This window comes from Eleutherodactylus coqui, chromosome 1 (assembly GCF_035609145.1).
Source record: "Eleutherodactylus coqui strain aEleCoq1 chromosome 1, aEleCoq1.hap1, whole genome shotgun sequence".
Classification (NCBI taxonomy): domain Eukaryota; kingdom Metazoa; phylum Chordata; class Amphibia; order Anura; family Eleutherodactylidae; genus Eleutherodactylus; species Eleutherodactylus coqui.
Window position 1 is genome coordinate 42,664,476 of NC_089837.1, and position 16,314 is coordinate 42,680,789.

At 47.0% G+C, this 16,314-nt stretch overlaps 1 protein-coding gene across 1 annotated transcript in view; it reads right to left on the reverse strand.

The window, feature by feature from the left end:
* Positions 1 to 15,946, reverse strand: part of LOC136607827 (zinc finger protein 271-like) — a 78,529-nt gene extending 62,583 nt beyond the window's left edge. Inside the window, exon 1 of the mRNA XM_066589066.1 lies at positions 15,761 to 15,946. The gene's annotated coding sequence lies outside the window, so the exon portion shown is untranslated. The remainder of the gene's footprint in view (positions 1 to 15,760) is intronic.
* Positions 15,947 to 16,314: the final 368 nt, after the last annotated feature.

A 16,314-nucleotide genomic window follows, 5' to 3' on the forward strand; every position in this document is an offset into this window, starting at 1 on the left:
AACCCACACCCTCTCTCAGCCTTTTACATGCCGTGATCACACTGACCATGGTGTGTAAAGGGTTAAAGACCGGGGATCTGAGGTTTCTTCTTGTTGTTGTTTAATACAAACAGCTGATTTAGAATTCATAAGTTCGTACACATGGTTTATGCTATGTAAAACGACGAGTGTGATATAAATGTCTTTGTACCTATTTTTATTGAAAAATATGCAAAATCAATAAAGAGAAGTTTGGAAAAAAAACATGCAAATGATGGAACTGAAAGAAGCTGCACAACACAGAACCGCATGGAGAGCGCCGATCCGTAAAGTGTCCGAGAGGCGGCCGACTACACAGATACAGATAGAACATGTCTGGCCTCACCACAAGCAACAACCCGTCCGGCGTCTCTTACCCGCCGGCCGGAGTCACATGCAGAGCTCTGATATCAGTGTGCTGTATATATGTATATATATATTTATCCTCTCGATGATAATCGGGGGAACAGCACAGACCAAGACCTGCTACACTGCAATAGCTGAAGGACCCGTGATGATGTCACAGTCATAGTCATGTGATCAGTATATAAGGGGAAGGGCTCAGCAGTGAGTAGAAGTGGTGGCTGAAGAACCTGTGATGATGTCACTATCATGTGATCAGTATATAAGGGGGGAGCTCAGCAGTGAGAAGTGGCAGATGAAGGCTCTGTGATGCCGGTGATGTGACGGGAGGGACTGAGCTCCTGTGATCTGTGAAGAGGGTGAAGGACAGACATAAATGCCTGCAATATGCAGTATGTCATATGGCAAAGGGGCTTACAGAGGAGCGGCCCCTCACACAATGACTGGTCATAGGAGGAGGCGGCTTAGTGTTATACTTGTACATAGATGAGGCCTCTGCAGGGTGTCGGTCACACAGTTACATGTAGGGCACCATGCAGGCTTACCGCCTATTAGTGACCCCCATACTATTACCTCAGATGGGCCGTGCCACACCTTATGTACCCCACAAAGTACTGACACCCCAAGATCCTCCAGCATTCTAAAGCCAAACTGCTTCCTGCAGACATAAGTGGGAGATATTAGTGAGATTTTGGACAAAGTACACAAGTTCATGATACACATCAAAGGTCTTCATTGTCTTGTGAGCCCCCACACTGACAATACAAACCTCCAACTTACCTAAAAACCATAAAATAATGTTTTTTTTCACAGGTATGCTACAAAGTAGAAAATTTGTAGCATGTTCTATTTTTCTGTGAGTCCGCAGAAATCTCGCCCATTGAGTCTTATCCGAGTGCCATGTGATTTTTAGTTTTTCCATGTGAAAAGTGTGCATGAAAATCACATGTTCAGTGATGAGTTGTGACTTTTTTTGCAAATCGCAATTCACTTGCAGTAAACATCGCAAATTCACCAGTGCAATATCAGTCTAAGTTATTTCGGACCCATGTTGCGTTCGGCCATGTGAATGCACCCTAACAAAGACGCCCCACCAGAGCTCTAAGCCTCAGATCCCTAAGTGTACGGGCCGGTTCCTCTGTTAGGGCACTTTCATATGGCAGTATGATGGTTAGTATTTAGCATCAGTATTTGTAAGCCCAAACCAGCAGCAGGTGTAAATCATGGGGGAGGGGCAAATCTATCTATTATACTATCTTTCTGAAGGTTCCACTTCCGGTTCTGGCTTCCAAATACTGACGCAGAATAGTGACCAGAATACTGCCGTGTAAAGTGATATGGAGCATGCTGGTATAACCTGGGTATCTCCTGTATAAAATTATATATATACAGCTGGTATACGTTTTTCATCTCCCTATATATTTTGAACCATCCTGAACAATATTACAAAGCAGTTGATTAGCCTAGTTAGTATATGAATTCGACCGGTAAAAGTTTGACATCCTGGGCTTTGGTGAAATGAGGTGGACAGGAGAAGGGCAGATCATTAGTGATAAAAAGACTGCATGATGTGGGGCTCATACTCTCAGCTCAAACCACAGCTGTTCTCATCAGCTGGAAGCCATTTTCGGATAGAGTAATCATGGGACGGTTTGAGTCTCATCATGTGAAGACCACAATCCTTCAAACCTATTCTCCAACTAAAAATGCAGATGATCACACTTGGTGGTCTTGTCCGGAGGTAGAGAAACACAAATTCATAAATTGCTAAGGCAGCTGTTTGTGGGTCCGATACCTAAAACACCCACGGCCTCACTCCTCGGGGATCACTCTCGTTGAGTTAGATTCAGAGCCCATAACCTCATACAGTATATTTGTATGGCCACAAGGATGGACATCACCTCTAGATGGAAATCCCAGAACCTCTCTTTTTCTGAGGTGATCAATAGAGTATCTACAATTGTGCTATACGAAAGGATCCACGCAATTAGGATGGATACCTTAACAAATTTCCTAGGTACGTGGCAACCCTGGATTGACTACCTTGAAGTCCCAGGACTGCATCACTTTATCTCAACTACCTAAACTTCCCCATTGGAAACCAGTTTTGGTTCTTTACTATTCTACACTAGGGACCAGATGTAGATCCTCGACGACCTCCTGTTCTATACCCTTTGTTACTCCTTCTCAGTGCTCCATACTAGGAGTTAGATGCTATATTGAAATCTAGTGTACGTTAAAGCAATAATTATATTTAGCGCCCTGTGTGGGGACGTAAGAATGTTATGTACCTGTACCACTAATTAAATCCGATGAAACTAAAAATCCTGATGATATAGATAAAGTCGCTTTTTATGATCAATTACAAACGGTTTTCAGTGAGGTTCCCCGGCATGACTTGGTCATACTTACAGGGGATTTATTGCACAGATTAGTCCAACTTGTCATGGATTTAAACAAATCATTGGCCTTTGTGGATTGGCTAAAGCAATGAGTGATAACAGTTATTGACTAATCAGTTTCCGCACTGCAAACAATCCTGGCATAGGAAATTATTTTTTTTCAACATAAGGATATCCAATAAAATGTTGAAGTTCAGAACTGCCTTGCTAAAGGGAGGGGGGGAGGGGGGGGAACTGAAGATATAAACACCAAATTGAATAGGTTTCGTATCATCAGTGGGTACATTGCCGTGAGTATCATCGGACAACAAGGAGGAACCTTCAAAGAGTGATGGATTCATGAGCCGTCATGGAGATTGATAGATGAATGACAGCATGAATGACAGCAAGTAAACTGATGCGAGACCATGCTATGTCAAATGACTAATGACATGCCACAAAAGAGAAGTATCGTTTCCTTGATTGCCAAGTCAAGCGCAGTTGCCACTGAAACAAAAAGGAAGCACAAGAAGCTGTGCTTCAGAATGATACAGGATATAGCCTATATAGGAAAATCTGTGACCCCCCATGGGCACTACCCACGAGCACTGGACAAGGAGTACCAGTTAAGTACAAAGATGGCTAGTCACATCACACAAGCAGACCAAGATCTTTGTTGGGTCAAACACTTTAAAGAACTTTTGAATCTTTCTACACCTGTGACTCCACTATCAGAAGAAGCCCTAGTTCAAGCTGTGGAGCTTCTGGCCAACATTGGAATGATCACCAGCATTAAGATTGAGACTGTCAAAAATGTCAAGGCTGCTGGTGCTAATGAGATCAGCTCAGAACTACTGAAGCTTGCCAATCTAACCTTGATTAATGCCCTCACCTCCTTCTTCAATGCATGCTGGACAAGTGACCAAGTCCCAAGAGATTGGGCAAGAGAGGTTATTATAAACTTTTCAAAGAAGGGTGATCTTTCAAGCTGAAACAACTGGTGTGGTATCACACTTCTAATTGTCCCAGGCAAGGTATTCTGTAATGTCTGGGATGATTTACTGATCCTGCATTGAGCAGGGGGTTGGACCAGATGACCCTTGAGGTCCCTTCCAACTCTACCATTCTATGATTCCTGTTGCAACGCCCTGCAAGAGCAGCTGATGAGCAATTATATAAAGAGCAAGCAGATTTATGAAAAGGTTTATCACGTATCAAACAGATATTCACACTTCAAACCATAATTAAACAGAGCCTTGAGTTCTAGCAGAAGTTGTGTGTAGGTTTTATTGATTTTAAGAACGCATTCGACAGCCTCCACCAAGATACCCTATGCATATCATCAAATCTTATGGCATACTTGATCAGTTCATTAAAGGGGTTGTCCTGCGCCGAAACAGTTTTTTTTTTTTTTCAAACCCTCCCCCCCCCCCCCCCCCCCCGTTCGGCGCGAGACAACCCCGATGCAGGGGTTAAAAGAGAACACCGGAGAGTGCTTACCTGAATCCCCGCGCTCCGGTGACTTCTTACTTACCTGCTGAAGATGGCCGCCGGGATCTTCTCCCTCGGTGGACCGCAGGGCTTCTGTGCGGTCCATTGCCGATTCCAGCCTACTGATTGGCTGGAATCGGCACGTGACGGGGCGGGGCTACACGGAGCCGGCATCCAGCACGAGCGGCCCCATTGAGGAAAGAAGAAGACCCGGACTGCGCAAGCGCGTCTAATTTGGCCATTAGACGCCGAAAATTAGACGGCCTCCATGGAAACGAGGACGCTAGCAACGGAGCAGGTAAGTGAAAAACTTCTTATAACTTCTGTATGGCTCATAATTAATGCACAATGTACATTACAAAGTGCATTAATATGGCCATACAGAAGTGTATAGACCCACTTGCTGCCGCGGGACAACCCCTTTAACATTTTTCATGTACTGTGCTTCAGTTCTAATTGCTACATTCAAAACAATACAGGAAATATGCTTTTTTTTCAACATGAACTCAGGTGAACAACAAGGCTATAGCTTGTCGCAATTCCCTTTTAACCTAGTGCTCAACCACGTCATGAAGCGAGCAATTGAGACAAATATAATGGTGGCTGTGGGAGGTTATCCACTACAATAGTTTACTGACTTGAACTTTACTAATGTTCTAGCACTCTTCGCACCATCATTCCCCAAACTCAAACAAACAGTATCAGCTCTTGAAAGAGAAGCAGTGATGGTTGGTTTACAGATTAACTGTGAGAAGACACAGATTATGTGATTTGGATACACCACATATGCCTCAATCATGGTCAACCAACAACAGCAGCTTCTAGAGGATAAACTGTTTGTTTACTTAGGCTGTACAACCATCAATGGAGGATACCGGAAATCATGTCCAGTGTCTACATCCTATATAGGCTACTGCTAAACTCCCATTATGAACAAAGATACAACTTCTACATGCAGTCTTGATCCCAACTGTGCTATATACATCTGAAACATAGAAAGCAACCACATGTATTAACTGGTAACTTGATCTTTTCCAACAGCTTCATTGCCTGTTTAAAGTCACTGACCATGTTCACGTTACTTTTGAAGAAGTCTACCACTGTTTTGGTATGCGGCCGCCCTATTCTCAAGTCACCAAAGGCTGACTCTTCTTTTGCTGGACATATTGTACACCTCTCTGAGACAAGAATGGCACAAATCGATATCTCATGGAATCCAAAAACTGGGAAGCATCAGCGGGTAAGGAAAAAGATCACCTGACAACATCATTTTAAAGGACTAGCATACTGTTGACCATTCATGGGATGATACCGAAACTGCTGCCTTTGATCATCAATGATGGCATTCTTTTGTTACTTGCTGTGTAAAAAGATGTGGGAAGACCAAAATTTAAGTCTAAAGGTTGATTAAGACACAAAGATCAGCGATCAGTTATCAGAAATTCACAGCAGGATACAGCTGATACTATTGTTTGAGCTGTATCCCGCTCCCTTAAGACAGGCAGGGTATGAAGAACAATAGCGGCAAGAGTGCCCCTTCCCCCAACAACTTTTACTTCTGAAAAACCCTCATTAGCAAGGCATACCTTAGCTAAGCACCACACTACCTCCAACAAAGCACAATCACTGCCTGCATGACACTCCGCTGCCACTTCTCCTGGGTAACATGCTGCCCAACCGCCCATTTCAGTAATAGTAGCAGTCAAGACAGGCCCCAGTAACAATTCCAAAGCAGCAATATAGGGGGAGCACAGTATTAGTTCCATTTCAGTAGTAGTTGCAGTCTAGATAGGCCCCAGTAACATATCACTAGCAGCAGTATAGGGGGAGCACAGTATTAGTTCCATTTCAGTAGTAGTAGCAGTCTGGACAGGCCCCAGTAACATATCACTAGCAGCAATTTAGGGGGAGCACAGTATTAGTTCCATTTCAGTAGTAGTAGCAGTCTAGACAGGCCCCAGTAACATATCACTAGCAGCAGTATAGGGGGAGCACAGTCTTAGTTCCATTTTAGTAATAGTAGCAGTCAAGGCAGGCCCCAGTAACAATTCCGAAGCAGCAGTATAGGGAGAGCACAGTATTAGTTCCATTTCAGTAATAGTTGCAGACAAGGCAGGCCCCAGTAACAATTCTGAAGCAGCAGTATAGGGGGAGCACAGTATTAGTTCCATTTCATTAGTAGTTGCTGTCTAGACAGGCCCCAGTAACATATCACTAGCAGCAGTATAGGGGGAGCACAGTATTAGTTCCATTTCAGTAGTAGTAGCAGTCAAGACAGGCCACAGTAACATTCCCGTTGCAGCAGTTTAGAGAGATAACAGTCTCTTTCACATTTCAGTAGTTGCAGTATAGACAAGGCCCCAGTTACGTTTATGCAGCAAAAGTGTAGGCCAACCCCACACACCTTGCTGTACCATGAGTGCAGGCGAAGCCCATAAAAATTACTAGGATTACACTGTAGGCGAGGGCCCAAAAAAATTGGTGTACCAACAGTACTAATGTACCTCAGAAAAATTGCCCATGCCCAACCAAGAGGGCAGGTGAAACCCATTAATCGCTTTGGTTACTGTGGCTTAATTTGTAACTAAGCCTGGAGGCAGCCCAGTTAAAATAAAAATTGGTTCAGGTGCAAGTTTCAACGCTTTAATGAGAATTGAAACGTATAAACATTGTTTACAAAAGTTATATGACTGAGCCTTGTGGGCCTAAGAAAAATTGCCCGTTCGGCGTGATTACGTGAGGTTTCAGGAGGAGGAGCAGGAGGAGGAGGATGAATATAATACACAGATTGATGAAGCTAAAAGGTCCCCGTTTTTTATGGTGATAGAGAACGATGCTTCCATCCGGGGTGCAGCCTACGTATTGTTTGGGTACCGCTGCTGTCCACTGGTGGAGAAGAGAAGTCTTGGGAAATCCAGGCTTTGTTCATCTTTAGGAGTGTAAGCCTGTCGGCACTGTCAGTTGACAGGCGGGTACGCTTATCCGTGATGATTCCCCCAGCCGCACTAAACACCCTCTCTGACAAGACGCTAGCCGCAGGGTAAGCAAGCACCTCCAGGGCATACAGCGCGAGTTCAGGCCACGTGTCCAGCTTCGACACCCAGTAGTTGTACGGAGCAGAGGCGTCACGGAGGACGGTCGTGCGATCGGCTACGTACTCCCTCACCATCCTTTTACAGTGCTCCCGCCGACTCAGCCTTGACTGGGGAGCAGTGACACAGTCTTGCTGGGGAGCCATAAAGCTGGCAAAGGCCTTGGAGAGTGTTCCCCTGCCAGCGCTGTACATACTGCCTGATCTCTGCTCCTCCCCTGCTACCTGGCCCTCGGAACTGCGCCTTCTGCCACTAGCGCTGTCGGATGGGAATTTTACCATCAGTTTGTCCACCAGGGTCCTGTGGTATAGCATCACTCTCGAACCCCTTTCCTCTTCGGGTATGAGAGTGGAAAGGTTCTCCTTATACCGTGGGTTGAGCAGTGTGTACACCCAGTAATCCGTAGTGGCCAGAATGCGTGTAACGCGAGGGTCACAAGAAAGGCATCCTAACATGAAGTGAGCCATGTGTGCCAGGGTACCTGTACGCAACACATGGCTGTTCTCACTAGGAAGATCACTTTCAGGATCCTCCTCCTTCTCAGGCCATACACACTGAAAGGATGAAAGGCAAGCAGCATGGGTACCCTCAGCAGTAGGCCCGGCTGTCTCTTTCTCCTGCTCCTCCTCAGGCTCCTCCCCCTCCACCTCCTCAACGCGCTGAGATATAGACATGAGGGTGCTCTGACTATCCAGCGACATACTGTCTTCCCCCGCCTCCATTTCCGAGCCTAAGCACCTGCCTTTATGCTTTGCAGGGAACTTCTCAAGAGGCATAGCAGAGGAATGGTGACGCTAATGATTGCAGCATTTCCGCTCACCATCTGGGTAGACTCCTCAAAGTTTCCAAGGACCTGGCAGATGTCTGCCTACCAGGCCCACTCTTCTGTAAAGAATTGAGGAGGCTGACTCCCACTACGCCGCCCATTTTGGAGTTGGTATTCCACTATAGCTCTACGCTGCTCATAGAGCCTGGCCAACATGTGGAGCATAGAGTTCCACCGTGTGGGCACGTCGCACAGCAGTCGGTGCACTGGCAGATTAAACCGATGTTGCAGGATCCGCAGGGTGGCAGCGTCCGTGTTGGACTTGCGGAAATGTGCGCTGACCCGGCGCACCTTTCCGACCAGGTATGACAAGCGTGCGTAGCTTTTCAGAAACCGCTGAACCACCAAATTAAAGACGTGGGCCAGGCATGGCACGTGCGTGGAGCTGCAGAGCTGCCACCAGGTTACGGCCATTGTCACACACGACCATGCCCGGTTGGAGGCTCAGCGGCGCAAGCCAGCGGTCGGTCTGCTCTGTCAGACCCTGCAGCAGTTCGTGGGCCATGTGCCTCTTCTCTCCTAAGCTGAGTAGTTTCAGCACGACCTGCTGATGCTTGCCCACCGCTGTGCTGCCACGCCGCGCGACACCGACTGCTGGCGATGTGCTGCTGCTGACACATCTTGATTGCGAGACAGAGGTTGCGGAGGAGGAGGAGGAGGGTGGTTTAGTGGAGGAAGCATACACCGCCGCAGATACCAGCACCGAGCTGGGGCCCGCAATTCTGGGGGTGGGTAGGACGTGAGCGGTCCCAGGCTCTGACTCGGTCCCAGCCTCCATTAAATTCACCCAATGTGCCGTCAGGGAGATATAGTGGCCCTGCCCGCTTGTGCTTGTCCACGTGTCCGTTGTTAAGTGGACCTTGGCAGTAACCGCGTTGGTGAGGGCGCGTACAATGTTGCGGGAGACGTGGTCGTGCAGGGCTGGGACGGCACATCGGGAAAAGTAGTGGCGACTGGGAACCGAGTAGCGCGGGGCCGCCGCCGCCATCATGTTTTTGAAAGCCTCCATTTCCACAACCCTATACGGCAGCATCTCCAGGCTGATCAATTTGGCTATGTGCACGTTTAACGCTTGAGCGTGCGGGTGCGTGGCAGTGTACTTGCGCTTGTGTTCAAACAGTTGCGCTAGCGACGGCTGGACGCTGCGCTGAGAGACATTGCTGGACGGGGCCGAGGATAGCGGAGGTGAGGGTGCAGGCCGGGAGACGGTCGTGCCTGTGTCCTGAGAGGGCGGTTGGATCTCAGTGGCAGGTTGGGGCACAGGGGGAGAGGCAGTGGGGCAAACCGGAGGCGGTGAACGGCCTTCGTCCCACCTTGTGGGGTGCTTGGCCATCATATGTCTGCGCATGCTGGTGGTGGTGAGGCTGGTGGTGGTGGCTCCCCGGCTGATCTTGGCGCGACAAACCTTGCACACCACAGTTCGTCGGTCGTCTGCACTCTCAGTGAAAAACTGCCACACCTTTGAGCACCTCGGCCTCTGCAGGGTGGCATGGCGCAAGGGGGCGCTTTGGGAAACAGTTGGTGGATTATTCGGTCTGGCCCTGCCTCTACCCCTGGCCACCACACTGCCTCTTCCAACCTGCCCTGCTGCTGCACTTGCCTCCCCCTCTGAAGACCTGTCCTCAGTAGGCTTAGCAAACCAGGTGGGGTCAGTCACCTCATCGTCCAGCTGCTCTTCCTCCGAATCCTCTGTGCGCTCCTCCCTCGGACTTACTGCCCTTACTACTACCTCACTGATAGACAACTGTGTCTCATCGTCATCGTCCTCCTCACCCACTGAAAGCTCTTGAGACAGTTGCCGGAAGTCCCCAGCCTCATCCCCCGGACCCCGGGAACTTTCCAAAGGTTGGGCATCGGTCACGACAAACTCCTCCGGTGGGAGAGGAACCATTGCTGCCCAATCTCGGCAGGGGCCCGAGAACAGTTTCTGGGAGTCTGCCTGCTCCTCAGAATGTGTCATTTTCATGGAGTGAGGAGGCTGGGAGGAAGGAGGAGCAGCAGCCAGAGGATTCAGAGTTGCAGCTGTGGACGGCGTAGAAGACTGGGTGGTCGATAGATTGCTGGATGCACTTTCTGCCATCCATGACAGGACCTGCTCACACTGCTCAGTTTCTAATAAAGGTCTACCGCGTGGAGCCATTAATTGTGAGATGAATCTGGGGACCCCAGAAACTTGCCTCTCTCCTAATCCCGCAGCAGTCGGCTGCGATACACCTGGACCAGGAGCTTGGCCTGTGCCCACACCCTGACTTGGGCCTCCGCATTCTGCACAAGATCTGGGATTGTCTTCTTTTTGATAAACACATACATTCTCCTTACAGTCGCACAGCAGTCGGTGCTCTGTCAGCTAAAACCGACGTTGCAGGGTCCTCAGGGAGGCAGTGTCTGTGGTGGACTTGCGGAAATGTGCGCAGACACGGCGCACTTGCCGAGCAGGTCAGACAAGTGGGGGTAGTTTTTCAGAAACAGCTGAACCACCAGATGGAAGACGTGGGCTAGGCATGGCATGTGTGTGAGGCTGCCGAGCTGCAGAGCCGCCACCAGGTTACGGCCATTGTCACTCACGACCATGCCCGGTTGGAGGCTCAGCGGCGAAAGCCAGAGGTCGGTCTGCTAGTAGGCTAGGAAACGTTTGAGTGCAGCTTTACGGTGAAAGCTGGTTGTACGGCACTGCAGGCTGAGAACGCTATTACTGAAAGGCTGGGAACAGGCCTAGATGCGTAAAACAAAAATTGATGCACTACTGCTCCCAGCCAGCCACAACTGTAAAGCACACGGTCAGATGTAACCCTAAGAAGGAGCATTGGGGTTTTTGCACGGAGGATCAGGACTGTATAACTTTCCCTATATAAGTAACTCTGTCCCTACACTCTGCCTTATGCACTGCAGACAGAGAACGCTATAGTTGAAATAGCCTGCACAGCCCGAGATGCTTAAAAAAAAATAAAATTGGTGCACTACTGCTCTCAGCCAGCCACAACAGTAATGCACACTATGAGGAGCAGCGCTAAGAAGGACCGTTGGGGTTCTTGATGACAGGATCCTACTCTAACACTTTTCCTATATCAGCAGCAGCACTATCCCTAACCTCTGCCAGCATGCGTCTGAGGCGAGTCGCGGGCGGGACCAGTTTAAGTATCCGGCGGTCACCGGATCAGCCCAGCACTCACTACTGTGGGGGGGGGGGGGGGGAGGGCTGGCACGTCACAGCAGGAAGTGGTAATGCCTTCCCCGCATGTCTATTGGCTAGAAAATGGCGCTAAACATGCGCGGGATGGAAATGTAATTGACTCGAGTACCGCGTGGTGTTCAACTCGAGTAACGAGCATCTTGAGTACCCTAATACTCGAACAAGCATCAAGCTCCGCCGAGTGTGCTCGCTCATCTCTAGCAGGATAATATTATAAAAAATGCTCATTCTCCCTCGCATACTATATCTCCTTAGAACTCTCTCTGTGCCTATTCCGGACCCTATTTTCTCGACACTTCACCAACAAATGAGCGGGTTTGTCTGGGGGGGGGAAGCTAGGCCCAGGGTGGCATTCTCTATTTTAAATAGACCTTAAAGTTTGGAGGTATGGGTCTTCCCAACCTTCGTAACTACCATAGAGCCTTTTTAAATCGACCAAAGCAGACATTGGTGTAAAACAGATACAGACAAAATGTGGGCTTCTATGGAATCATCCCTATTGGGCATTACTGACTGGAGAGCATATCTCCTAGTGAACTCTGTACAGAGCCAAAGCGGCATGCAACACCCTCCAACAGTGAAAGCTACTGTGCACGGGTGGGGTGCCATAGGCGCCAGGCCAAACCAGGAGGCGACTTTGTCAGCAAAAAACTCTCTCCCACTTATTTGATCCCTGATCTTGCTCTAACCAACTGGCAACATGTAAATCTATGATCTTCATAGATGTTCTATCAGGGGGATACCATGCTTTCTTTTCCCCAGATACAAGAAAGATACGCAATACCACCTTTGGAATACTACACGTACTTACAAATACTCAATTTTCTGGGAGCCCATAAGACTTTCTATGCAACATTACCAAACCCATTAAGCGACCTTCTGAATGGAAATACAACACCACAGAAAAAACTTTCAAAAACTATCTACATTAGCCTATCTGGTATTCAAACCTTCAAAAAAACGGTCAATTTCCTCAACTGGGAAAAGGACTTGAACCTAAAATATCCCCCAGGGACATGGTGTGAGGCCTTGAAATGGGCTCATAGATCCACCTCGTGTGCCTCTCACTGGAAACAGTACTAAAGACTCCTGACTAGATGGTACTGTACTCCTCTAAGGTTGTCGCAGATGGGAAAAGACATCTCTCCACTTTGCTGGAGAGGATGCGGAAGAGTCAGATCCCTGCTGCATATATTTTGGTTGTGCCCCCAGATACACGGTTACTGGAGCTAGATCTCACAACACATACTACCCTCTTTGAGGAACATAGAACCAGAATTAGCCTTGCTCCTTATAGGCATAGAAAACATACCTAGAAGCCATAGAATAATTATTTACCACATATTCCATACTGCGCGTATTTTATTAGCGAGGAACTGGAGATCTAAGTACATACCCTCCATAGAAGAAATGCAAGAAGTTGTCAGTCTAAATTGCGTCTATGAAAAACTGATTGCCCACCAGAGAAACACTCTGCCCCAATTCAGGAAAGATTGGGCAGCGTGGATCCAGACGGCAAAAATGCCGTCAAGCTTCGACTAGCCCGGGGTTGCTTCTCCTCCTGCCCCTCCACCATACCCCTCCATAGACTCAGCTCACCACATGGGGACTACTCACTGGACATAAAATTGGCTCTATGTTAGCGTATACTGGACAATCAATCATATCGCCCTTTCTGTTTGTAATTCTTAAGAGTAAATTAAGGAAATGTTATTTTATGTGCTCTTAGAATTGCTGTCTGAAATGCAAATATACGCGTTTTGAGGTACCTTCTGAAGTTCAAGTTTAAGGTTACAAACTTTCCTGATACTCCTACCCCTTTCCCCCCCTCCATCCCTCCTCCCTCATCTTCCCTCCCCATAAAGATGTAATATGTCATGTTTAAAGTCGATGATGAAAATCATTGGATTCTCTGCTTAAACATGTTGTATATTCTGAAATGCCAATAAAACTCAATGTTTAAAAAATAAGAAGCCTTACCAGGGAGCAACAAGAAACTACCCTGCAGTAAAGCAAAATTTGATCAGCTCAGAATTACTCTTGGGAACATTAATTGGGACAACGTCCTCGAAATAACAGCACAGATGACAAATGGGAGAAGTTTAAAAACATCCTAATTACCTCATGTGAGCAGTTCATACCCTTTAAGAAAAAATGAACTACAAGTAGAAGGAAACCAATGTGGCTCGAAAAGACTGTAAGGGGGCAATAAGCGAAAAAAAGAAAGTATTTAAATTACTAAAATAAGAAGGCAGCGAAGAAGCGCTAAAAACATACAGGGAAAAAAACAAATTATGTAAGATCAAAACTGCCAAGGAGGAGGCAGAGAGACTGATCGCCAAAGAGAGCAAAAATAACTCGAGACTATTCTTTAATTATATAAACAGTAAAAGGATCTGCACTGAGAGCACTGGCCCTTTAATGAATAATGCAGGAGAAACCACAGAAGCAGATAAGGGGGAAGGCAAATCTATTCAATTGCTTTTTCTCAAGTGTATACATGAATGAAAAAGAAATGCCATACGAGATGCAGAGGGATAAAACAAACCCCCCATTAAAGGAGATGTCCCGAGGCAGCAAGTGGGTCTATACACTTCTGCATGGCCATAATAATGCACTTTGTAATGTACATTGTGCATTAATTATGAGCCATACAGAAGTTATAAAAAGTTTTATACTTACCTGCTCCGTTGCTGGCGTCCTCGTCTCCATGGAGCCGACTAATTTTTGGCCTCCGATGGCCAAATTAGCCGCGCTTGCGCAGTCCGGGTCTTCAGCAGTCTTCTATGGAGCCGCTCGTGCCAGAGAGCGGCTCCGTGTAGCTCCGCCCCGTCACGTGCCGATTCCAGCCAATCAGGAGGCTGGAATCGGCAGTGGACCGCACAGAAGAGCTGCGGTCCACGAAGGTAGAAGATCCCGGCGGCCATCTTCAGCAGGTGAGTATGAAGACGCCGGACCGCCGGGATTCAGGTAAGCGCTGTGCGGGTGGTTTTTTTAACCCCTGCATCGGGGTTGTCTCGCGCCGAACGGGGGGGGGGTTAAAAAAAAAAAAAACCCGTTTCGGCGCGGGACATCTCCTTTAAGTACTGCATGACTAACACAGGAGGAAGTGCAGAGGCGGTTAAGAAGGATTAGGGTTTCAGGGTTCAGTAATGGGCCCCATTATATTCAATATATTTATCAATGACCCGATAGAGGGGCTGCACAGTAAAATATCAATATTTGCAAATGATATGAAATTATACAAGCTAATTAATACAAAGGAGGACAATATGCAGCTAGAAACGGGCTTAGATAAGTTGTGAACTCAAGTCTTCGTTTAGCCCACTTTTGTGAACATATAACATTTTAATTGCTTTCTCTTCCATTTTTTTCTAGAGGCAAGATTAACAAAATCTGCAATTTTGGCATGTTTCTTTTTTATATTTAACAGTGTGGTATAAATACTGTTATATTTATTCTGTAGGCCAATACAATTATGTCATTACCAAATTTATATAGGTTTTTTTTTTCTTGCAACTTTTTAATAAAAAAAAAAAATGTAGATGTTGCATTAGATGTTTAGATTGCTGCATTCAAAGACCGCTAACATTTTTTTGTCAATGGTGCTGTGGAAGGATGGGCAGGATGACCTGTACTTTTGATTTGTATCATTTGTTGTTTCATGTGACATTTTGATCATTTCTATTCCGTTTTTTACAAGGCAAAATAGGTAAAATTAACTATTTTCACCATTTTTTCCTCCTCTTCATGGCATGTGGCATGTCAGTTAAATAATGTACTAACTTTTTCTCTGAATAAAAAAAAAATATCATAGAGAGTGGCTATATACTTATTGATAAACTGATACAAGAGGGCAGGCATATACACCCCCAACATGCAGACAGCCAGACTACTAAATGGAGGAGCCAGTAACCCGTGTGAAGTGGGGGCGGCTGCTTAGTGCTTCTTCCTGCACAGACGAGTAGATACAGGGTGTCAGGCCACATGGTACTTGTAGTGCTCCATGCAGGCTCACAGCCTAATAATGCCACCATATTTGGATCCAGTGGGATGTCCTGCACCCCACAGGTGAACCACATCAACACTGGCCCCCCAGCATTCCATGGCAGCACTGCATGTTACTGATAAATACAGACTCTTGTACTCCGGCCACATAACGTGAGCGAATTCATTAGGAACATGGATGATGCTTGGAGCGGTAAAAGAAGACCCGGCCGCCAAACAACACGCTGGATTAAAGCCGACACCAACATGATGGAACTGAAAGAAGCCGCACAACACAGAACCACATGGAGAGCGCCGTTCCGTAAAGTGTGCGAGAGGCGGCCGACTACACGGATACAGAGAGAACATGTCTGACCTTATCACAAGCAACAACCCCTCCGGCGTCTCTTACCTGCCGGCCGGAGTCACACGCAGAGCTCTGATGTCAGTGTGCTGTATATGTGTATATATATGCTCTGGGTACAAGCCTCTGGCTAATAACAGATAGAACAACAATGACCATGGCAACAGCTAAAGGACTTGCGATGATGTCACCATCATGTGATCAGTATATAAGGGGGCGAAGCTCAGCAGTGAGTAGAAGTGGTGGCTGAAGGACCAGTGATGATGTCACCGTCATGTGATCAGTATATAAGGGGAGGAGCTCAGCAGTGAGAAGGAGAAGTGGTGGATAAAGGACCTGTGATGACATCACCATCATGTGATCAATATATAAGGGGTGGCATATATTTATATTCCACAACATTTCTGCTTGATTCAACCCAAACAACCAATCACTGTGAATCGCCAACCCAAACAACCAATCAGGTTGTGAATCGAGCAGAAGTATTGTGGAATAAAGAAATATGCTAAGGGGTGGAGCTCAGCAAAGAGAAGAAGTGGTGGATGAAGGACCTGTGATGACATCACCGTCAACTGATCAGTATATAGGCGGCGGAGCACAGC